Below are 24,193 nucleotides of genomic sequence, written 5' to 3' on the forward strand. Positions count from 1 at the left end.
ATTGGTGAAATGGTTAACCAATAACACATGTGTAGTCCTGGCCAGGGAGTGTGGAGCTGTGGGCTGGTGTCTGCCCCATCCCACCACTAGGGAGGGGCTTCAGCTGCCTGCCCAGAGCAGTACAGAAAGCCAGGGACTGTGCACAGACCCACTCAGACACACAGCTGCTTCTGGGAGCCGCCCTTCAGGGCCTTTCGTAGTTTCATATTTTTTAGGAGCTGGAAGGGACCTTACAGATCATTGGGTCCTCCCTGCACTTGGGCAGGCAAGACTGCTGGGGTCAGATAACCCCAGCTAGACTGATGGGAGAACGGAGGCAGGAGCAAGCCCTGCCCGACAACATAGCCCATGTGAAGCTGTGGCTGACAGCAGCAGGTGAGGGGCTTCCCAATGTGCTGCAGCCACCAGTGCACTCGGGGGGAGGGAGCTGACTAGCTATAGGTCATAGTCACCTCTCGCCCCACCGCCTCCTCTCCTTCTTGCTCCTCCCCGCCCTGCTGCCTTCCTGTTCCTGAGGCCCTGTGCTGCTTCCCTTCCCCACCCAACTGCAGCCCTCAGTAAACTTTAACTGGTAATGCAATACCGGTGTTAGCGCTAGTACAATGTACTTAGTGTTTAAATATTTAAATGTTTAACCTCTTCCATCCCTAATTTCTAGGTCCCTTTTGTTTTTCCTTCCTCATTCCTGTGAAAAATACAGCAGTCCCAAATCCTCTGCTCTAAAATGGCCAATAGTATATGGACTACTCACTTTGTTAACCCATAGCTAAGGCTCTACTTAATTCATGTGGAGGTGAAGTAAAAATTGTGGGCCACTCACGGTGGCTGCCACCATTTTGTGGTCTCTTTCCAGCGAGCCCGCCACCCCCTTCCACTGCTGATTTGTCAAGGGACCCTGGCAGCCCTGCCCCTCACCAGTGATCGGCCAAGTGAGTTGCCCTTCATGGGAAACCCCCCATCCTTGCTGCCAATTGGCAGAGAGGGGAGGGCCACACAAAAGGCAGCCTTGTCCACCAATCGGGGGGTGGGGGAGCTGCTATTTTGGCTTCTCCCCTTCGTGCCAGTGGTTCCCATCATCCCCAGCAGGCTTTGAGCCTGGGCTGTAGTGGCCACTGGCTCCTACTAGGGTATCAGCCTTTTAGTTTAAGCTTGTTTTTTTGTGGGGATTCTGTGCAAAATCACAGGGAATGCCAGCTTTTGAGGTGGAAACTGCCTTTTTCCATGGTTTCCTTGAAAATAGCAAAATTGTAAATTGCGTAGATGCCTACCCATAGCATGTGGCTCTTCAAATGGGAAGAAATTTCACAAAGATGCAAATTCTTTATATGAAATTTTCTGAACCTGCTACAAGTAGTTTTGGACATTGTCTGAGAGGGACAAGACAAGTGTTAGGAACCTAGTGCTATCCCAGGCATGCTGTCCATTCTGCTTTATTCAGTTACCTCTTTTTTCATGAGCATTATGACAAGCCCATCCCTGGGGTACCCCTAGAGCCCAGAGTTTCTCCTTGCTGCCCCACTGCTTGTGCCAAGTAACAAATCAAGGTTTGACCTGGGATAACTCTTTATCCCTGCAAGCCTCAGTTCTACCACCCTTGTACCAGACCTTACAACTGCAACAGGGGAATTGCTGCCAGTTCCAAGTAGCTTCCTTTTGGGTAGTGAAAGAAATATTAGGTCCCCACTTCTGTAGAATGCGCTAGTCTGGAATATCATTAAGCCAAATATCACTTTTCACCATATGCAATCAGTAAGGAGTCAAACAACAAAAGGATTTCTTATATAGGGGAAAAAAGACTCATACCAGATAAACTGACCAGAAGTTTGAAGACAGAACAAAAAGACAAAGTTTCTTACTCTCTCAACTGGCTACCTCCTAGCCCCATAACAGTTCTGCCAGTATCTCCAGAAATCAGTCTTCTTGATGATTCTGCCAGCCCTGGTTGCTGGGGCCTTGGACCCTTCCCTAGCCTGGGAAAAATCCAGTAGACCAGCATTACACAGCCTACTAAATAACTCCAAGTCAGCCCTCTCCTCCCCACCCCCCATCAGTATTATCGTAATTGCCTGTGGGTTTAAAATTTCTCTAGAAATTTATCTTCCTGGAACAGCTGGTATTCCTCTGGCTAATGGGCCATTTCTCTTGGGTGCCTTTGCTATACTGGAGTTGCTTTTCCCCATTACAGGCAGACATTGCCATGGTTGCCCAGCCTAATAATTAGTTGCTCTTGCCTAGGTCTACATGTTGAGAACATTCAAAAGCTAATGCTGATATAAGTTGAAATGTTACTCTATAAACAAGTTACAACAGAGTAATATGCTAAGCAGCATGTAATGAATGTGGTTAATGTGAGTTAATCTAACAATGTCTGCATCCAGCGATCGGATGTTTCTTATTTTGGACTTCTTTCTAAAGCAAGTTTATTTGACTTGAGAGGGTCCAGAGGAGGGCCACTCGTATGATCAGGGGACAACAGGGCAGGCCCTATGAGGAGAAGCTACGGGACCTGAACCTGTTCAGCCTCCAAAAGAGAAGGCTGAGGGGGGATCTTATGGCCTGTTACAAACTAGTCAGGGGGGATCAGCAGGCATTGGGGGAGTCACTGTTCCCCCGAGCACCGCCAGGAGTGACCAGGAATAACAGTCACAAGCTGGCAGAGGGTAGGTTTAGGTTAGATATCAGGAGGTGCTACTTCACAGTCAGGGCGGCTAGGGTCTGGAATCAGCTTCCAAGAGAAGTGGTGCAGGCTCCTACCCTGGGGGTGTTTAAGAGGAGGTTAGATGAACATCTTGCTGGGGTCGTTTGACCCCAGTACTCTTTCCTGCCATGGCAGGGGGTCGGACTAGATGATCTGCTCAGGTCCCTTCCGACCCTAGAAACTATGAAACTATGAAATAATGTCTCCTTCTGCCTGTGTCTGGGAGTTGCAGTTCTTCTTGACCTAGTAATACAAAATCAAGAAAGATTTAGCAATTCCACCTACTCCCTTTTCCTTAAGTACACATCCGTAAGTTCCTTGGCTAAACCATAGTGATATATACAGACAGCATAACATAAGCCATACAGTGATAACAGCAACATAAATGGATACAGCATAACATGGCCTTTTCAACAAGACCACACACCATAGCAGTGAAATAAACACAAGAAAACGTTTATGACCATGGGCGGACCAGAATTTTGCAAGGAAGGGGTGTGGGAGCAGTGACCTGTGCTGCGGGGGTGGCTGCACCTCCCACTGCACCTCCCACCCCTCTACCCTTCCCTCTGGAGCAAGCAGATTTTGCCACAGGATCAGTAGCAAGAACTATTTTTTAAAGTTCCTAAAACAGATGAATCTTCCCTCCCCACTCCTTTCCCTTCCATGCTCAGTGGCATGTTCTCCCTCCTACCCCCTTCCCCTCCCTTTCCCCTTCCCGCCACAGTCCCCAGCTGGCCTTGAGGCAGAGTGGGCACTCCAGAACTTCTGCTGCCCCACTTCAGGCAACACATATAGCAATGCTCAGCTTGAGACAGCAGGGGGCAGCCCCCACAATGCCTGCTCCCAGGCTAACAGGGAAAACTGGGGCCTGGGAATGGGCAGGGGTGAGGGACCCACATGCTGCTGCTGTTGTCCCTGGCTGAGCCTGGCTCAGTATGAAGCTGGGCAGGAGCAACTCTGGAGCTCAGGAGCTCCACACCCTGCACCCAGGATAGCTGAAGACAGCTAGTGATGGGGGAGAGAAGGAGAGGTACCACTAAGCATAGAGACAAAGGGATGAGGGGATTCGTACTTGCTTCAGGGACTTGAAAAAAGTCCCCCGTTCCTGTTCCTGCAGCGTGGTTGCCTAAAGGTGCATGCATTCATCCATACTACTGCATACCCTCTGGATCGGCTCCTACACCCCCAGAGCCCTGGAGGAGTTTGAGACAAGTGCCATCATTTTTAACAGACATTGCTTGCCATGGTACTAAAAGTATCTAGAAAAAGAATTTGTGCCATAAAGATGTTACAGTTAGATCCTTTCATGATCATCTCTAATGTCTGGTATTGCAGCCTTGCAAACAAAGACAAAGCCTTAATTACAGCTAGTAAATTAGGCTTTACAACCTGCAAACTGTTCCAGGCATGTGACTAATTTGCTAATAGAAGTGCTGTTTAGAAATCATACTGAGCTCACTGGATATTAGTATATGGCTAACTAGAGCTACTTTGAATGTCCAAATATAAATGGTTGTTCTTGGATTTTATAGAGGGAATCTTCTGGATGAGCAAAGTCATTTTAATAGATCTTGTTTTCTGTGTCGTAGTATGGGCTAAAATAAACCTCTGAACCCCCGTTTTCTCCTTCTCTAATTATGAGATAGAATTAATAGTGCTAAACCCCTTGCAAAAGTGGTAGACCTGAGCAAAATAAATTGTCTTCTACCATGAAGTTTGGTATCAGTTTGACAGAGCACCTCTTTAAGTAAAGGTCAGCTTTATTGTGATGTTTCCATATGTAAACCTGTTGATTGTATTTTGAATCAGTTCCTATCTTCAGAAGCTTTAGTGACTCCAGAGATGCTTTTTACATGTGAGTCTTGGGGTGTGGGGGGTGTAATTTATTTATTTTTTTTTTTGCATTCTGTAATCTAGGCTGTCAAATATATGACCCGCAGGCTGGATCTGGCCTAATGGAAGTGCTCTGTCTGGCCTAGTGGCTACTTGCAGGCCAGGGAATTTAGAGGTGCAGCTAAGAGGGGTGAGCCTGCTGTGGAAGCCAGGCCCTGAAGCCCTGCTGGATATGGCTTTTGATAGCAGGCAGATAAGCCAAGACAGTCCTGCTCACCCTGTAGCTACTTGTCCCACTGCAACCACTGCTTTTGCTGCCTCCACTGTGGCATGTTGCTGTTTGCTCCTGCATTATCTGCCACCACTTGTTGGTTCAGGAGTAACCCCATAGTCCAGATCCAGCCCTTGGCCTGGCATGAGTTGCTATTTTTGCCATAATCCATTATTTGGATTTATGGTTTTATGGTCTGATGCAATATGGATATTTAAGTTCCTACAGCATTCATTTGACTTTACTGATTGCCTTAAGCCCTCCACTGTGCCTTGGAGGTGAGTTGCTTTGACTGATGCTGTTTTAACTGTCACATTAAGAAAAGCTTAAGTTTAGGATTCCTTTCACTGTTCCTGATGACAGACAGGTAAATAAAATGCGTATGGTTCTACCTTGCAAAACTTTGTTAAGATTGGTTTAGATCATGCTTTAAGGAATTTTCCTTCTCTAAAATGAGTACAGTGGCTCCTATTTCACACTCCTTTCCTCATTCAATACCAGAGATGTCACAGCAATGCCTGACTGCACGAATGGCCTTTTGAAACTGTTGGAAACCACAATGAGTTGGAGCTTTCTGTAGAGTAGCTTCAATATGTACCATAATGTACTTTGAATGGAGCTGAAGGTTAAAGCATATGTGTGCTGTCTGTTACAAGGGCCATAGTTATTTTTGCCCAATTTACTGTTGCATTGAATTGATTTCCCCACACCTCCCCCCAATCCCTCCCCAGATTTGCCACTTGGGCCCACAGGAAATGTGAAGACCTGAATGTTACGTTAGTCAAGGAGTGCTATATAGAGAACGTAAAACAGGAACAAGCTGCTTGATCGCAAGCAGAAATAACTGGACAGTTTTGTGCTCTGCTCTTGGGAATGCCGTTTGAAGTGAAAGAAAAAGTACAAATATTGAGAAAAATGATAAAGTAAGGGAGTGAATAACTCTATGCGTAAGATGCATTTATTTAAGAATCTATTTGTGGATTAGGGATCTAATTTTAGGCATTCAGTTAGAAAAAAAATCAGCCTGTATTTGTTTTCTTTAAAACTTATAACATGGGGAAAAATGTTGGATTTGTATCAAAAGGATTAAATCATTATTATTGGAGTAGATGTATCAAAGCAGAACTTCAGCCCCACTATTCACCTGGAAAGCTTTTCCAAAAAGGAAGTAAGTTTTAATACAGTAAATTTCTTTTAATTTGCCATTTTCTCAAGCATTCATACTATTTGTATTTTCCATTCTCAAATTGCATTTCCCAAAACATGACAAAAAACCTGCAGTTTTTTGGGGGGGTTTCTGGTCTAGGCCACCTACAGATCTTTGGTACTTCTGGAAAATCAGGTAATTTTTACTTATGAGAATAACTTCAGGCAGCCACGTTGGTCAGCAGTTTTAATATTTATTATTTCAGGAAAATCATTTTGACTGTATTTGATATATTCTAACTTTAATCCAATTAGTATCAGAATTGTAATACACATCTTAATCCACAATAAGTAACTATGCTATTTACATTTTGTCCTTTCTTGAAGATATCACTTTATTCCTTCATCAAGCCCATCCTTTAAATAAAGTACAACATCTGACCTACTGAATCCCCTCTTCCATGGTGCTTCCTTTTAAAACACACATTTCTAAACGTAATGATGTTTTGAATGCTATTGAGATGATAATGTTTAATTGTTATTTACAAGGGGTTTTTTGCCCCTTGATCAACAAATATATTATTTTGTTTAGTCCAGTACAGCGAAAGACATGACTGGAAACATAACGGGTTTATAAGTGTCACTGATATCAGCAGACAGGTACACACATCTGGAAACTTTACGTTGTAGGTATCAGATTATTTTTGATCACACCAAGTTGTGGATTGACTCTTAAAATAGCTTCATGGAAAACTTGTATATCTGATGTTCCATTTTGGGAACATTTGGTCACTTATTGTCTGGTGCAGTGCCCTACATTGCAGTAGTTTTTCATTCTACTCTCCTCATGTTGTACAGGAGAATTTCAGGCAGCTAGCATGGATCCATTAACAAGGATGCAAAAACTTGCAAGAGCAAAGGAGATATTCAGAATCTACCAGCATGTTAGTAAATTTATCCCCCTCCACATGGCTGCTGCAGGAAAAGCAGTGGCAGGGGGGCAGATGATAGGGGAGACTGTAGAGGGGCAAGAGGGGAGTAGGCAGTGGTAGAGGAAGAGACATGGGGCTGGGCAGTGGTGGGTGTCAATCACTTTGGCCCTTGCCCTCCCACACTCCCCCTTGCTACCTATCCCTACCTTCCCCTCCACCTGTATCCTGCCACCCTTGGCTTAGATTTGAGTAAATATAGTGATACTGCTTTGTCACTCATTCTGTTTTCTCATCCTGTAGAAAACTGTAGAAGATGAGTGTATGCAACAAGTCGTCCTAAAGGCTAGGGACAGACATTACACATAAAACAGTTTAAGTGATCAGAAACTGGTTTAAACCTGTAACAGAACAAATCTTAAGTGCATATAAACCAGTTTGAAAAAGGCTGAAAACAGTTTGAGAGAAATCTGGTTGAAAGCAGTATCAGACTTAATTGATTTGAGTCAAATTGGTTTATACAATGTCTGTCCCATACCCCGTCCTGGTTTAAGCTAAATCAGAGTCTCCCAGCATCCCAGCATGCTCTCTGGGTTGGGCAGGGCTCTCTGCTCCAGAGAGTTGGGTTAGCCCCTCCCCTCTGCTTCCTGGCTGCAGCTGTAGCAGAGACTGCAGATACAGCACCCTCTGCCTGCCTTCCTCCTGCTCCTCCCTTCCCCCTCACCACTTCTTACGCAGGCAGCTTAGCATTATCTAGTATACCACATGCTGGCTATGCTCTATGCTGTGGGTGACAGGCAGATGGCACAGTGTCAGCTTAGGGGTTTTTGGAGCTAATCAACAGGTAGCTGGTAATGTCCCTCCATTCCTTCCTTGGAAAAAGTTGTTTAAAGAGCCTGAACTAATGAGGGAGGCTTTTGTTTCTTAATGGACTGATAAACACTGAGTTACGGGTGATAGACACTGTGTTATCAACTCCCTGCTGGGGTGGAGCGGGGGGACCCCTTCCTAATCAGAGCATCCTGCCAGGGTCTGGCCATGCCCCCCCCTCAGCTCAGCATTGTGGAAGGGAAGGGAAGGTTGCTCCAGAGCCCCCTAGTTTCTAGCCTGAGCCACTGCAGGTATGTGCCTGCATTTCTGGAATGAAAAGGGAATGTCTATCCACCTCCAAATTGGTTCAAGCTTTGCAAATGAGACTAACTTCCAAAGATTGAGTGAATTCAGGGTTACGCTTTTTGAATGTCTGTCCCTAGCCATAAAGGGAAGCAATCCTATTTTAAGAAATGGCTTGGAAAACTCTGATACAGAGGTGTCTTTAGCATTAGTAAAGGACAGTATAAGTAGCCAAGAACATATAGCGGCTCTTCAGATTTGTGGAGTCGCAAGTTTTTTCTTCCAGCTCAGATACAGTATGTCTTTTAACAAGTCAAATTATTACATGATTTTAGCCAATGACTGACACAGGCCTTTGCACAAATAGCTACTTCCCACTTTGTTTTATAAATAAACAATTTTTTTAACTTCTCAAAGCTTATGAAAACAGTGTTCTTCATAGTCTCCTTTTGAGACTTAAAATGTGGTAACTTAGTATTATCCTTAATAACTTTATTTTGCGGGAAAATTAAAGGACACAGAAAAGGGGAATAATTCCAAGCTCTTTGAACTTCACTTAAAACTACCCCTCCTCAGTTTCAGTGATCTGCAAAGGGGAAAGAATAGTAGAGGAACAATTTATATGCTGCTCAGGACTTCTCACATGCCTTAAGCCTCTGAAGACCCATTTAGATTCATCCATAAAAATAGCAGGTACCCTTCCAACTATCCTGTGAAAACCACCTTGTGGGGCAAAACATATTTTTGCTGAGTAGGTACCTGAACTTCCTCTATTCACCTCATGTTTTATGTATTGCTTTTTGTTTAGAGCAGCTATAATTTAGTAGAAAGAACTTTCATAAAGAACTGCTTTCTCTAGTTTTCTGAATTGCCTGTGACAAGCCTTTGTGGGAAACAAATTATTAGCATTGTCTCATTTTGCAGTGTTTTATTTCCAGTGACATGTAACTTCTTAAGTTCCATAAGTATTAAAGTAAGTGTCTCCAGCTCTCATAGACAGTTGGTTATTTTGCACTGAACATACACAGTTGAACTTGGATTATATTTTTCTACATTAAAATGTGGTAACTGTCAAAATTGTGACTCAATAAAAAAGTCTTTTAATATTCACTCCCCCTCAGTGAATTCCACATCCATTTGCTCTGCAAATATATCAAAGATAGGTATTTCTAAGTGAAGTGTCAGTTTGTATTGGAAAAGAAACCTCCATGTCTGTCTCATGCATCAGTACCAAACCTAAAGACTTAAAAATTGGAACACAGCTGGTCTTTTTGTGATGCATGATGTGTAAAACTGAAGAGAATTCTGCTTGGTCTCTCTCTGGCTATGTTGTTTTTTTTTCATTATCAATAATCATTAAAACTTGGTTTTGTCAATAATTGCAAAGAGATAATCAGACAGTACCATAGAGTTTGCTCCTTTTCAAATTGGATGAAGCATTGGTGTTAGACTCTTCCCTTCCTGCAGCCTCTCCGTTGTGTAGTTCTCCTGTCTCAGCTGGAGCAACAGCAGCTGATACCTTCTTAATGAAGCTCATATTTTTTCACTACTTCACACTATTGGAGCTTAAAATGAAGCAGAAAAAGTTGGAAGACAACACGAGGTCATGAGGAAGGGAAGAAAAACCTCAGTCCTAACCCCCAGTCTGCCCCTCTCTGAGGTTGGCATAACATACCTCTTCCTGCTAGCTCCCCTTGTTCCCTCTGACTCTCTCCTTTGGTACTGTCACCTGCCACGTCTTGATGGAACAAACTGACCCATTGCCCCAATCGTGCCACCTTTCAGTCCCTGACAGGCTTTGCTGTTCTGGCCTCAGAACTTATCCCCTAGTTTTTATTCTTTGTCTTCTCAAACTTTTTTCTGTTTGAGACCTTGTACATTCTCTATCAGGACTTCAGTTGTCTAAAGAGCAACATTTTAACTTATACCTGTTGGTATTGTATAAAAAAAGTGCTCCCTTTTTAAGTTTTCTTTGAATACAGTAATCTATCTCTAATCTGAAATTTAATGTGGTACTGTAATTTGGAACTGGTATTGTATGGCATTCTCTTTTATGCTTTATTTAATGCACACTATACTTTACTTTTAGAGATTTGAAAAACTTGAAGAATATGAGATTTGGTAAATGCGTCACATCTGCAATGAGAGACTGATTATTTTTTCTATAAATAGCTTTAACAAGCTGAACAAAAAACTTTTAAGGTTAATGGTTGAGTTAATCATGTTTTATAAATAATCATGCAAGAAGAACTAGAAGATAAAGGCATCATGAAAACTAATAGAGTTTAGAGTTTTGGATTTGGAAGTTTGAAATGGAAAGAAACACAGCTTTTCCACAGTGAGTGTAATTTTAGAACAGATTATCAAAGGGACTGGTTAATTCATCATCATTTGAGACTGGATATTTTTCTTTACAGAAATATCTTTCATTTATGTTCTGTTTGAATCATAATATGTTGGGCTCTATAGTTTTCATTTATGTAGAACAGAAGAAGGAATCTCTTTCACCATGGGAAATACTATTGAGTATATCATACAAGAATGTTAGGCTAGGACTAGTTAACCATAGTGGTCTTGACTGTTGAAGTTAATGAATAACTGCAACTGGCTTCAGTGGAGACATTATTTCATGGTATGAATCTATGTACTTAAATTCTAGATGCTAAGTTATTTAAAATAAGCTTGGCTTTAATGTACGTAATCCATATATGTGTGCATGTGTGTGCACGCATGCATGCACACGCATACGCACATGTGTGCGCGCGCGCACACACACACACACACACACACACATAAATAGTAAAAAATTGGCGTAGTTGTATAAAAGTTCCCAGAGCTGCTGGACTTCAAGTTATGCCCTTGTAATTGCCACATTAGTAGAAATATGGATGATACATTGTGGCACTTTTTTAGTGACAGTTTGGGTAAGAATTTTTTCCTGGAAATAGCTAACATTTTTCATATTAGTTCTAAATGATAAATCTAGTTGTTTTCCTGTACTGAATATTTTTTTTTGTAAATTCTGATTTTCATATTAGTTCTAAACTATATATCTAGTGTTTTCCTTTAATGATTGTTTTTGTAAATAGTTATTCCTGAATTATTCCAGCTGTTGACACTTTTATTCTAGAACAAAAATGTCCACACATGGAGATACTCAGGATTATAATATGAGGGAAAATGTTCTGTATACAGAGGAGAATGAACCAGTTATCAAAATAATTATTTAATGGTGTGTTCTTGCATGTACATTGTCTCTTTTCTTGACCTTTATAAAAAATATTTTGTAAACTCTTTGGGGCTGGAACAGTGTCATACTCCATACAGTGCAAGTATAATGGCTTCTTGATTTTTATGTGGGATTTTCCAGGTGCTTCTGTAATATTAATAAAAAAACTAAGTGCCTTCAAATTGTTTGGAAAAAATATGGGAACTTCATTTGCTTACAAGAGGGGATTTTTCCCATTTTTTTTATATATTGTCATGACTTCTTTTGGTCTCTTCAGCTTTTACCACAGGAATCATAATATTAACACGTAAATCTTCCTGAGGCCTCAAAACTACACTCTTCATTAAAACAATTTCCCCATGAGACTGTTCTTTTTGGAAAGCTTACAGCAAAACGTTGTTTTTATGTAAAACCATTTTTTGCATCTTTCTGTCATTACTTACTCGGAGGATAGATGTGCATATAGGTAGATGCATCTTTTAATTTAGACTACTCTTCCTGATTCACACAATGATATCATGCTCGAGTGAGTTTCTACCATCACAACTGTTTCCATGACAACAAATTGTGTCAATACTGTGAATCAAATTTGAGATTTGGGATGAGTATGAAAGGCGAGAGTTTTTATTCACTCTAATGTCTTGCTAATTGGCAGTGATTGAAATGAAAACATAAATCATGAGTTTAATGGGATTTTAGCAAAATGTTGTTAAATGTTTGCTTGATTCTTTAAGACCACTTTTCTTAAACAGTTTTAACTTTAATGTTTGAGGATAAATTCAGTACTTGTCAGAGTGAAAAGTCAGTACGGTGTAAAACTAACAACTTTTGTTGTCTGAATATATTCATTTTTGTCAATACAGTTGCTGAAATCCCCTGTGGCTCTGCCACCCCATTTGAAACTTGGCATTTCCAAAATGGAAATATCTCACTGAATGTTGATGAATTGGAATGGCATGAGAGAGATTTTTCCCCCCCCCCCCAAAGGTCCGGGGAAAGATCTGGCAGAGGACTTTTTTTGGAAGATCTTCTTTAAGCACTCTGTCAAGGATCCAGTCGTTCCATTTTCAGGAATCAGAAAACGAGGGCAGTATTCCAAGCATAATATAGTCATTGGTGACCTTTGAAGTTATGTTATCAGTATTGAGTGCACAAATTGTAGAGTCCCCGGGTGTACAGTCACTTGGCTTTTCAAAACCTCATGTTATTGCACATTCCTCTAGTACTAATACTTTCTGTTTCTAAATATTGTAGTCTCCTCTCCTTCAACCTTTCTTGTTTAGGTCACTTAAGGCACTTCAGCAAGTCTCATAGAATCTACTTAAAGAATAATGGCTGCACAAATACTTGCTTTAATCTTAAAGATATTTTTAGGGGGAACGGTTTTATTTTTTTAATATTAAATCTGGCATTCAAAGTTTGTATTCAGATGTTGCATAAGTGGAGTTTCAAGCAGATAAAGGGTAATATATGGTCTCATAGCTATTAGAATGGTGTACCTATAACACCAATGGAATTGTTGTGTAGTGTGAAGCTACTGGTATGTTCTGAGATCTGAAGTTTCACACGACAGATCAGCCAGCCTCATCGCCTAAATCAGCAGTCAGCAAGGTTATAGCGGCAGGTGAGATCATCCGGCCTCAGATTCAACCTGGGCTGGTGCTTCTGGCCCAGCTGCTACTGGCTCTGCTCCTGGCTGCCTGATGGCTATCTAGCTGTGTGGCTTAGAAGTGTCCCAGGCTCTGTGGGCTGGATCCAATGACTCTAGAAACTATGACTCTGTGGGCTGTATATTGCCTTAATGATTAATGGCACTTATAGTGAGCGTAGTGATGATGAACAACAGTACTCATGAGTATTCCCCCTGGCAATGTCTCAACTGTGTAGTGCATCAGAAAGCACACACAGTTTGTGCATAACTACCTTGTTAATGTTACTTTGCTTTTTCCCACTGAAGGAAGGATTAGGTTACTTGAAAAAGCCTTACTTATAAAGAAGTGCAGCCAGTATTAAGTACAGTACTAAAAGTTTTATTTCTATTTTAAATGTCCATCAATATCTGGTTTTAAAGACAACTCCTGATCCCAGGGCTACTTTTGGCTCCTTGTGTGAGGAAAGGGATTGGAAGGGCAACCCAACCATTGTGTACCATGGTGAATATTTAAGTTAAATGTCAAGGGATTCCATCATGTATTATAAGAGTGATGTTTAATAACAGCTATCCCATTTATATGGGGCGTTTCATCCTGAAGAATGCAAAAGAATTTTACAAACTTGATGCTGGTGCATTATATTTTCATATATTAGGGAATATTTAAATACATTTAAAGAAAATAACTGACTTAATTTGCATTTGTAGAAATGGCTTAACTAACAAATATTTTTTTTCTTGAAGTAATTTCCTCTCCATTTTAGACTCCTCTACTATTTGTTTCTAGGCTCAAGAGGAAGTCTCAGAAATGAGATTATTACAGCAAGATAGATATGGATATTTGAAGATTAAAATTAGGTAGACAAACTTCTGGGTGTCTTTTTATTTTTAACTCTGTTAAAATGTGTTTTACCTTCTTTACATAATTATAAGTGATATATTCTGCAACTGGATTTTAGCTGCTTTGATGATTTTCAAAGCAGAAATAGAGTCCATGTTATAATTCTTGATTTGTATGGGCTCTGGATTTAAAATGTGTGTGTCAGCAAAGTCAGCAGATGTGAATTATGACTCACAGGCAGCAGATAGAAATAATAATATACATAGGCACAGTCACTTTTCCAAGCATAACTATACTTTTAATTTTACTGTGGGTCTCAAGTTAATACAGTATTATACAACAAACATAAAAAGCTGACTGATTCTTTTATTTTTTCAAGTCTTAAAAATCCATTCATTTGCTTTAAGTAATTACAATAATTATGTTACAAACCTTTTTATAAAAGACAGAAGGACCGGATAAGGAAGGAAGGGAAAATCTTATTTGTGAACTATTAGTAGTCTTTCATTAAGAAATGTAGTAGTTTTTCCATTTGTAAACAGAGTGTTGTGTTTTTAATCATGGTGATTTTAAAAGTGCGTTTGACTTTTTTCTTAGATGAGGTGAGGTAAGTGGGAACAACAATAAGTAACTAGAATTGGATTTTCAATTACTTTAGCATTGTAGAGATTTTACAAAGGGTAATATGTTTGAGCTGGGGAGGCTAAGTGACAAACCGTGTCTTGCAACAAGCTATAACTTCTGGGTAATATATTGCCAGTCATGTGATATAGTATATCATCTACAGAACAGGTTCAGCTTCTGGCACAAAAAGTCCCATGGTTCAAACAGGACCTTTTAGGTTCTTCTGCCCAAAATTAGGTAGATTATGTTCAACAATATTTGATTCTTGTCAATGTCACTGCAAGTAGGAATAAAAGTGAGCAATCAGAATAATATTTGTTGTTTATTCTGAAGGTATAAAGGATTTGGCTGCAATCCTCCTAGATAAAGGCATGCTTTATGATATCGGAAAAGTAAATTTTCCTAGGTATTTAATAAGCAGTGTTTGATTTACTCTTCTGAGGCTTCAGTGTTGTCATGTAGGTGATAAATAAACAGGTAAAAATGTGAGAAAGTGGCATGTTTGCTATATTGTATCAATTAATAGAAGAGAAATTTTAGCTACCAGAACTTAATTCATTTCTAATATTAAGCTTATTTACAAATGCATGCAGTCCTCTAGAAATTCTGCTAGAAATATTGACTATTTTATGCTGTGACCAAATATATTAATCAAAATTGCAGAGTAGATGCATTTTAAATATAAAATATTAATAATATCAGTTTTGCGGTATTGCTATGCTGTATGTAAAAAAAAGTACAAGGCACTTGTATGCCTACTGGTTTTTACTCATGTGCTTGATGCACATGATGAGAAATGCACGGGGTGTCTGATTCCTGTTTTTATTTATTTAAAATAATTATTTTCTTTCAAATCTTCTGACCAGCAAGCTTGGATTGCAGTTAAACTGAATTGTAGCGCCTACAGATCCTGCTCTGTTTCAGGGAAATCAAATTATAATCTCGTAGATGGGAGGTTCAGGCAAAGAATACAGCAGTTGTGTAGGGTGTATGTATGCTTGCTTGTCACAGGATATTCTTTGTAGGAATACCAACAGTGATGAGTTAGTAGTTCATCAGATGACAGAACAGTGATGAGTGGCAGTATATGGCACAAGGAATACTCAGATCATTGCCAGAGTTGCTAAGATACACATTTTTTCTCTAATATCTCTCTTCGCTCCTGTAATACTTTTTTTTTTAAAGATGATTGCAGATATTGATATTCTGATTAGAAATGCATGGTTCCTGCTACATGAAAACTAAGAAAATAAACTGTTGGCTGCCTGGGAGATTTATATCCTGTTCAGACAAATCTGCTGTAAACCTTTAGACTCATGGTATTTGACATCATTAATAACATAAACTATGGTAAATGACATGCGTAAGATGCATAGAGATAGATGGTATGACTTCCATTATATCATCATTTATAATGTTTGTGCTCAAAACGTATTGATATTCATTTGATGACTTGCAGAGTCATGTGGCAAATTAATATATCCTGCACTTTGACTGTTTCACGTGCCTTTATCCTATTCAGTCATTTCCATGTGACTTGCTGTAAATTTTTGAATGCCTGAATAGCACCAGAAGCCACCATTTCAGTTAAAAATAAACTGGCTAAATGTTAATTCCCTTTTTCAGATTCTTCCCACCCCTTCTATATATATTACAACTTTTTCAAGGCCTGAAACAGACAGGACTCAGTTCTGCACTACTGCCAGCTTTTCTAGAATGGGTCTCAAAATTTAAAAAGCTTTTATATTGCCACCTTGTAGCTCTAGAAATTAAGGAATCCTGACTGTACTTCCTTTCCTTAGCCAAGCCTTCTGTAAAAGTATATAGGAACCATTATGGGAATTCTGTGTCTTCCAAGGATTCTTCCATAGTGAAGGAATTTTCATCAGTTTCACCTGGTGGGTTTGCTTAAGGCTTTCTAAATATTATGGCAGGAAGTGGGTTGTGGAATTTTAATTCAGGGAATAGAGACGACCTTATTGATCATTTGGGATCATCATCATTCTTTATGACAAAGTCCACACTCAGTATGTGCTTCCCAAAAAAAATAAGGGAATAGTTTGAAAAATTAAAAATATTTCACTCTATTATTGTTCTGAATTACATTGTTGTCTCCAAATTTATTTTTATGAAATTAAAATGTATAAAGGACTTGAAAATCAATTAACTGTTCAATTAGGATTGTTTGAACATATATGTAGCTTGTTGGTCTGTTTGCTCATATCTGGTGTATCTGGCACTATGGCTGGCTTAGCTTTTCTGCCCAGGCAAGCTCTGGTATCAATGGCTAGGCTCAGCAGCCGAGAGCACCTCTCTGAAAACTGGCGACCAAACTGAACCCAGACAACCAAGCCCAAACCGGGCAGGTACTCCACTCACAAGCCCTCTCCCAAAACAATCTAGAGCCTCCTAATTCTGCTCTGGTGCTTTTTTCTTCTGCAAAAAAATGAGAGCACTTCCAGACGGGAAGACTTTTCTCTTGTGCCAACTTGAGTGACTGTGTGCTTTTCTCAAATACTGAGGGCCCCCAGTATCCCATTCAATTTGTCCTTGGTGTTCCTGGTATGGATCAAGCCATGGGTTCCTACGACCTGGGTCCTGCTAATCAGTAGGACTGGGGAAGGGGGAGGGGGTGCCATTCCCCATGGCTTAAACCATTCTAAGGCTCCATCCCAGGATCTTGAGATGATTCAGCTGTGATGCATCTGCCTCCCACCCCATGCACAGCTCGATCACCCTGAAACTGTGCATAGGGCTAGGAGGACGGTCACATGGGTTGAACCACTCTACATCTCCAACACAGTTCCTACCATGATACATCTGCCTGCCATCCCTTGCATAGAACTGGGGTGAATTTGGTCTTTCTGATTGGCTGCAGGGGAGAATAGTCTCCCCATTTAGTTCTACCTGTGGCAGCAGGCTGCAGGTCAGCCACTGGTTCTTTTGAATGTATCCTGTAATAAGCCTTTCTAAATCCTGTACTCCTGGTTCTCCACCTTCTGACCCTGCTTGGTATTGTTTCTGGACTATTGGCTTTTGGAAATTCTCCTTGGATCTGGTAACTCGGTCTCTGACCCTAGAACTCTGATTCAGTGTGTAACTTGGATGTGGACTCTGCCTCTGGACTTCCCTCTTGGTTCTGGTAACTTGGATTAGCTCCTACCCTTTCTAGTGGCCTAACCATTAGGCCACATCACCTATGATCCAGTTGGCCAGGAATGCTCACTTTGTAAAAACTTGTAATATATAAAAAACATTCCTTTTCTAGGGGACAAAAAAAGGAAAATGTACTCTTTTAGGGTTTTTTTTTAATTTCTGGAGTCATCTTATGCTGAAGAATCTGTCAGTTATCCTCTTCCTTAAGGAGATTTCCTTAAGAATTATTTAGTAACTTGTGTTCAAGGAAAAAAAGAAATTCTTTACTAAGGAGTGAGTCGGTCCAAAAAACAAAGGAAAAATTGTGTAAGAAAAGCAAGGGTCTCAAAAATGGCACTCATGGTATTTCCTTCTTTCCCTTAAGACAAAGGTGAGTTGTTAGCTTTGGAAGCAGATGAATCAAAAGAAGAAACCTTGGAAGAGGCTGCCAGATCCAGATGTATTTAAGTTAATGTAAGAAAGGATCATTGTTACTCTGAACAGAAAACTTGAACCAACAGATCCTCAAGAGAAGAAACCTCCACAGAAGAGCAATAAAACCAAAGGAGTACAATTGCTATCTGCCTTCAAATAGGATCCAATCCATGAAGCTGTATCTTCATTGGACTGGAAATTAGGTGGTGGGAGGAGCACAATTAACTCATCCCACCACCCAATTTCTGCTCCCGTAGGGAGCTCTGCAGGTAAGATCCAGAGTGCAGAGCTGTGTGTCATGCGGCTTGTGGATACAGGAATTTGGTGTTGTGAGAAGCAGCAGCTGACATGGCTCTGGGAGCCATGGCAATTAATGCTGCCATCAGCACATTTCTGGCCCTCAGGCAGCCAAGCAGGCCAGATGACATAGTTCTATGCTCTGGATCTGAACCATGGACTGGGCCTGTATGACTTACCTAACTTGGGGCCAGTTGAGTTTTGCACCCCTGCCCTGAAATTGAAGAACATATCATTTTATGAGAAAATTTCCCTCAGATAGGAAAAATAAAGTATGCTCAAGTTGGACTTTTGGCACAATTTTTCTCTTTGGCCATCTCACATTTTAGTGCATACCCTAGCAAGTGTCTGGGACTCTTGGGCAGTTGTCCAGCAAGAGAACTTACATTTTAACTCTTTGAAAGCTGCCTTTATCCAGGCATCTGCCATCCAAAAATGAATTCTCCTGTATTTATGTGAATCTTGGTGTAGTCTTGTTTCAGAGTTGACTGTAAATCATTTAACTTTCATTGAGTCAAAAGATATACTGTGAAGCAAATTTAGGAATGTATTTTTTTCTTTTTATCCAGTCTGTTGGAAATGTTGACCTCATATGTGGGTAGTCTAAGATGGAATCAAGTTTGTGACACATCTTCAAAAACCTGTTTTGTCTAACAAGTTAAGCTCAATCATTCACCAAGATAAAAATTCCCTGATAAGTAATCCCAACTTTAAGTTGGTGGACAATGGGGCACATACTGAGTTGGCCACCCCATCCTGAAACTATCTAGAACTATCTAGAAGCAATGCTACTGTCAATATGAGGCTTTGTGGCCAAGAGACTCACTTGGCCATTCATCTTGTGGTGATGGCACTAGATGATGGTTATGTACAGGAAGATTCCAAGATCATAAATTGGCTAAAACAAAGTAATATGGTAGCACTGTGTTCATGAGGGTGCAAGATCAAAGTATTAATGCATTTTCATTACTAATACTGCGATTATGGCTCATGGTATTAACAAATAAAGTGTAGTAAGTGGCCTTGACACATCTGACGTTTGCTGGTGCAATGACATAATGGAGAACAAATCTACTGCTGACTGCCTGGAGAGGTAACTAGCGAGGCCCTTGGCGCTGACCCCTCACAGCTCAATGTGTGTACTGATCATCATAAATTTGCAGCATCAGCAGTTGAGCTTTTTGCAACCCAAATGAATTCTTCGCAGCAGTGGTGCCCAACTTCTGAGTGGCCAGGAGCCACTTGTAGCGCTCCTTACAGGCCTTGGGATGCACACCATGCTGGCCACATACTGTAGAGGCTGCATGACATGTGGGCTCAGTGGGTGTGTTCAGATGAGCGTGCATGTGCAGTGACACATAAACATGCAGGCATTCCTCTTGCTGCTAATTTGCAGCGCAGAGGGGTGGAGGGGCAGGGAGAAGAGGCGGAGGGGTGGCATCAGTAGATCCGGGTGTCAAAAAAAACTGTGCCTTAAAGCAAGACATTGCACACTGGTGGTAGTGTGTGGTGCTAGAAACCAGAGCCTGGCCAGCCAGAGCCACACTCCAGCTGCCAGCCAGGCTCTGTGCTGCTGGTTTGCCACAGCTGCAGCCCCTGGAGGCCTTCAGGAGCCCGGGTAAAACTGCTAGGGTCAGCCCAGGTGCTGGGCCCTGCCTCCCCTACCCCACCCGGGGCAACATGCCATATGCCAGAGTGTGCACACACAGGAGTTTCCTGGGGACAAGCAGCAGCATGTATTGTGCCACAGATGTTTGGCCCCAGGGAAATGCACATTCCCACTTGTGGGGATGCGCCCCCTGGGAGCAACAGCGCGCTGCCAGTGCGTCCCCCTGCACCATGCAGGCAGTGTGAGCCGCTGTGTTGCCTGAGCCTCTCTCCCTACTTGTTGCCACCACACGGGTCCCTCCTCCTTGTTGCTGCTGCATGAGCTCCTGTCCTACTATGTTTCCCTGCCATAGAGACCCCAGGTGATGTAGCAGCAACTTCAGTGGGGGGACTGGCAACCTCTGAGGGGCTGGATGTGGCCTGTGGGTCACCAGTTGGACAGCCCTGCTTCACAGGAAACAGCAGCAAATCATAGAAGTCACAGAAGCCTCTTGTCTGTCAGAACGGTTCACTCTTTTTCTTTAATTCTTTTCCACACAGAAGTTCTGGAAGAGATCTTACATAATAATGCCATTCTATGTGGGACTCCATTCACAGAAGGAGTGATTGCCATTGTATTCCCTTACGCATCTAGTTTTCAGGGAAGATTTAAAGTCTTCTGAGCTATTGTTGTCCAAAAAATCTATCATTTTAGCTTGAAATTTGAGAGGTGGCTACAGGGGTTATTCAGCGTTCATAAATACACACTTGTTTGCAAAACCTTGACCAGTTCAGAAGATGCTGTTCCTGGTGTGATACAGTGAAGGCAAAACCAAATTGGTCAATAATCATTAGACCTATTGATAAAATACCTTGCCTAAATATTCCTTAATCTTTAGTGTATTAAAAGTGATAAAACAAGGTTGAATTTCTACACATTTCTACAAGATTTTTCAGACTGGCGGTCTTGAATTTTTAAGAAATCCGTCATGTACCAGATTGGAAACTTTAGTTGGAAAAAGGCCTCTGAAAGGCAGCATCCACTATATAGCTTGTTTCTTTATTTCAGATTATTACAGTAGTCCTAGTCACAGGGAACTTTCTGTTGTGGTTCAGTGGTATCGGGTCTTTGTCTATCATGTGGGAGACCCAGGTTCAATTCCAAGGATGCTTGCCTAAGATGGCAATGGGAGATGTGCTCTGGTGCCCTCCTGTCTACTGGCCCAGTGAAGACCCCAAGGAGGGATCTGTTTCTATTTGACATCAAAGGGGCTGGAGGGTTGTTAGTCTTCCTCAAAACTTTGGGGGGAGCTTTGTGAAATATTATCTCTGTAGGTTGGTGGATTTAAGGCTTCGATTGGTCAGATACTGATATGGCTCAGCCCCATCTGACACCATCAGAATGCTTAAAGACACAGAGTTGAATTGAGAAATTGTACTAATAAACAACATTAACCAATATGAATATACAAACAGGAAAACATATACAAGGGTGTATTATAAACAGGAGAACAGATTATACACACTACAGACGCTGGAGTATATTCATAGATTCATCGATTTCATATTGAGGATTTCTGCTCCTTTCCTCTCCTGGGTACTTAGAACTTCAGGGTTAGGGTAGGTAATACGTTACCAAATTTGAGTAAATGTTGAGGTAGAGGAGCACTAGCTTCAGGGAAGCCTCCAACTGCTCACCAGGGTATCCAGATAAGTTTCTGTTCTTTACACTCATACATTCTTACTTTAGAAAGCAACAGACACACAATTAATTCAGACATTTGCTTTGCAGAGAGCAGAAAACAGATGGCTGTTGGCAAAAGAGCAAAGAACAGAAAGAGCACAGAACGGAGAGAGCAGAGCAGAGTAAAAAGGCAGAAGAAAGGCAGGAAAAGCCCAGAACAAACTTACGCACCTTCTAAACATTTTGAACTCCCATACATATTAATCAAGTCTTCTCCAATCATTCACAGGAATGACCTGTCACCAGATATTTATTACAGCTCAGGTCAAGTGACTTTGTACTTCTCAGCAGGTTATTTTGCATGTATAATATGTGTATCTAGGTCATTACTTCAGAAAGGGCAAAAGATCAGCTTTTCCAGAGCCTTTGTTCCTTTTGTTCATGTGAGCATGCTCACAGCATAATCAGGGCTGAGAACTAGGGGTGTCTAACTGGGTCAGTGCAGACCTTCCCCTGCTTTCCCAATTGACAACCAAATGTTAGTTCAGTTGGTTATTGGTTCAACCTAGGCAGTTTAAAGGAAGCTCCCGAGGTTGAACTGATTCATCCTCACGTTTTTTGACTGTCTGTACTTAGCCTTAAAGTGAGCAGCAAGCAAACCTTTTCCATGTGGGGTGTTGATAAAATAAATGATACTTCTGATGTTTGCTTGTAGTTTATATGTATTATATCGGCTTAATTTGAATGGCGTCTCAGACAGCTAGGCTTCTTTCATGCATTTCTTTCTTTTAGACTTCAATTAAGTTATTTATGAATAAGGGAAGTTGAAAGAAATGAAAGGGGAAGATGTTAGAAGGTAATGCTGCCTTTATATTAACAGTTTACTATTCTTAATGTAGCACAGGTTGGTCTCCTGTATGTACTACAGTAGGCTGAGTACCAACATTGCCTGTTTGATCCCCCTGCCTTGTCTCTACTGAGTGCAACCAATTTGGCATATACAGTGCCTGTTCTCATTTATCTGTGCAGCTATACTGTGTTTGGGAAGAGAGCTTAAACAGCCATGTAGCATCACTGCAAATGCATCACCCTTTCTTCCCTTATCTCTAAAATACGAAGGAGAGTTTGTTTTGAACCTTCAGTTTCTGCTCCTACCTTCTGCTCTTCTCCTCCCTAGAAGACAGACTTTGTTTATAGCTATTTTAAAATGGCAGGCTTTTAAAGTGGCGAGACATCTCATAGATTACCCTAGCAGGGTTTTAAAAAATCTCTGCTGTGTTCAGCTGTATTTCTAAAGGAATCTATATTGACTTGAAATGTTGTCATTGTCATATCACTGAAGTTTCCATGAAGCTGGGAAAATTCATATGAAATTCTTTAAAAAGAAGATGAAAATTAGGGGGAAAAAAGAGACTTCCATTTTGAAATGTACCATGTTCACCTTTAAAATGCACAATTATGATTATGGAAATACTCAAAGTTTATATCTATATGGCTGTATAGAAAAGCAATGCCTTCTCTCCCACAACAAACAACTATTTATTGGAAATAAGTTGGTAAACTATATAAGCTATGGTAATGGAATCTCAACACAGTGCAGACTTGGTATACAGGATCTTTGTAATGATTCTAGGTAAAGCTCGCTAGCTCATATGCAGTTCTTTACATAAACATTAATGTATAGGAGACTGTTTTAAGTCAGATCAGAGATATGAATCTCACTGTTCCACAGGTGAACAATTTGTCCACCAGCACATCAGCTATTTTAATGTTCGTATTTAGCTGGAGATTGACGGCTTATTGTTTAAATAAATAATGGAGTGGGAACTTGCAGTTCAGTTTACCACATCCCACTAGATGCAAGATGAAGGGCCATGATTGCTGGGTTGTAGTGTCAGTTTTTCTTACTCTGAGGCTCAGTAAATATTTAATTAGCTATAGATAAATGGAACAACTGCAAAGGATGAACTTGAGAGACAAACAGTAGTCCACCAGTATAAAAAAGTCAAAGGCTAACCCTTGTCAAAGGTCCACTAGAACAGAACCATCTCATGTGATAAAACTTTGGTATCTGTGTTCTGTCTACCCATTACTTAGGTAGGGAAAAGACTGCCTAAGCACCTATATGTCCCCTTTTGCTATAATACCTGAAGCCCTTATACACATTAATGAGTTTTCTTCTTACTGCATCTGTGGAGTAGAGAATTATGCTTTAAATCCTTTTTACAGAACATGAATGCAACCAGTCTAATGCCTTAAAGTAGGGCTCAGCAGCCTTTTAGAGTGGTGGGCTACTGCTTGTGACCTTGCTGTAGCTCCCTTCTGTGGTGCCCTCTATAGCACCTACATTATCTGCTTCTTCCTTCATTATGTGTTGCTGCCTCTACCAGCTACCACCAATTCCCATCCCCAAAAGCAGTAGGAAGGGGTGAGTTCAGTTGTGATAGTGAGCTGAGTATGTTGGAGGGGGCAAGGAAGGGCCATGCATGTTGGGGTCAGCAGCATGGCATGGAGTGGAGAGGCGGGATGCACTGGACAGTGGCACATACTGCCACAGGCTTTATCTGGGTGGTGGGCCATAGGTTGCTAATCCCTGCCTTAAAGATGACAGTAAGGGCTCATCTAGACCTTCAGTTAAAGGCATGGGATCTGAAGCGTGATCCACACAATCTTACTTCCTGCCATGATGCACATTAATGGTAGGAGGTGTGATTGTG

At 41.1% G+C, this 24,193-nt stretch overlaps 1 protein-coding gene across 9 annotated transcripts in view; it reads left to right on the forward strand.

Moving 5' to 3' along the window:
- Positions 1-24,193, forward strand: part of GPHN (gephyrin) — a 612,917-nt gene that overhangs the window by 99,449 nt on the left and 489,275 nt on the right. The gene's annotated exons all lie outside the window — the stretch shown is intronic.

Source organism: Crocodylus siamensis, chromosome 2 (assembly GCF_052110815.1).
Source record: "Crocodylus siamensis isolate JL-2025a chromosome 2, ASM5211081v1, whole genome shotgun sequence".
NCBI lineage: Eukaryota > Metazoa > Chordata > Crocodylia > Crocodylidae > Crocodylus > Crocodylus siamensis.